The sequence below is a fragment of the Rosa rugosa genome, chromosome 1 (genome assembly GCF_958449725.1).
Source record: "Rosa rugosa chromosome 1, drRosRugo1.1, whole genome shotgun sequence".
Classification (NCBI taxonomy): Eukaryota; Viridiplantae; Streptophyta; class Magnoliopsida; order Rosales; family Rosaceae; genus Rosa; species Rosa rugosa.
The window spans coordinates 57,848,533-57,849,949 of NC_084820.1; positions in this window are offsets into that span (position 1 = coordinate 57,848,533).

The following is a 1,417-nucleotide window of genomic DNA, read 5'->3' on the forward strand; positions in this document are numbered from 1 at the left end:
TCTCTCTTTCTCTCCCCCAAACCACGACAGAACCCTTCTTTTTACTTCTCTCTCTCCTCTAAACAATGACAGACTCCATTGAAGATTAGAAGTTGCTTCCAGAGATTGTTTTATTTTCAAATTAGTTTCCCCATCAAGGTTGGTGGTCTCTACCGACTGCACATGGCAGAGTGTTTCACTATAGCTTGATGAAAGTAAGATAAGATCAGCAGGAAAAAATTGGTCCTTTTCCACCTTCACTATATCCCCAACTTTCAAATCCCTCCACTTAGTAAAATCAAATTTACCTTCCGATCGATGCACCATAACTTTTCTGGTTCCCAACCTTTATGATTTTTGGAGGAGAAGTCTGTCGTTCCATATCATCTCCGACAGAACCCTTCTTTATGTATTCTGGGTTGCAAATTTCTATGTCTTCAGATGATATGGAAGAAGACTTCCATCTCCAGTCTGCTCTCTCTCTCAATTTTCCTCATTGTTTTTGTGATGGATGGGAAAGTTTTGGGTTTTTGTTTGAGTTTTGGTTTTGGGTTTTTGCAGAGGAGACTTTGTGTTTGCTCTCGCTGGTCAAGACATTTGATTCTGTGCTCTCTGCCTATGAAGGTTTCTGTAGCTTGAAGTAGGTCAGTGACATCAATTTTGTTTCTTTGTATATTGTGAATTGGTCAATTGGATGCTGAGACAAGTATGTGAGCGGTCAATTAGTTTCAATTTTGGGTGTTGTAGATTGAGATTTGAGAGCATGTGAATTGTGGGCAGGTTGATTTGAAGCCGAAGGTGTGTAAAGGCAATCCGATCAGAAAAGTTCTAGTAAGGGAAGCAAAGGCATTTCATGTTGATACTCTAACTGTTAGGACTTCCAAAACCCACAGTATAATTCGATCATCCGTTTTTGTTGCCAAGTACTGTGCCTAGAAATTGCCCAAAAGTTTCTCTGTTTTCACTGCCGATAATGGCAAGGTTGTGTTCAAGAGGGAAGAAGCTGATAGTTGTGCACAGCAATCACAAGTTCTTGTTTTCATCTCCATCTTCTGGCTTTGGATTATTTTAGTTCGGTGTTTGATTATTTGATTTTGATAGAAGTGAGTAATTAGCTTGTTTGCTTTGCCATTGAACAGATGATAATCACAAGTCATCTCCGAAAAACGTAGAGGTTCTTGAAGATGTTAAACTAAATCAGTTTGAGAAGAAAAGCCTTAAGACAAAATGTCGGAACTGTGAAGGGGATTCAGTTTTATTGGATAATTCTGGGACGCAATTGACGGCTGAGTTGCCTGGCGATGGAAATGAGGATAGAAAACCTTTGAAAGAATTCTGTTGTGGTTTGAAGGAGAAAGAGAGAGAAAAGAGAAAGACCCACAAAAAAAAAAAAAAGGAATTTGACTTGAGGGTAACTTAGGAAGTGAAAAGAGATATG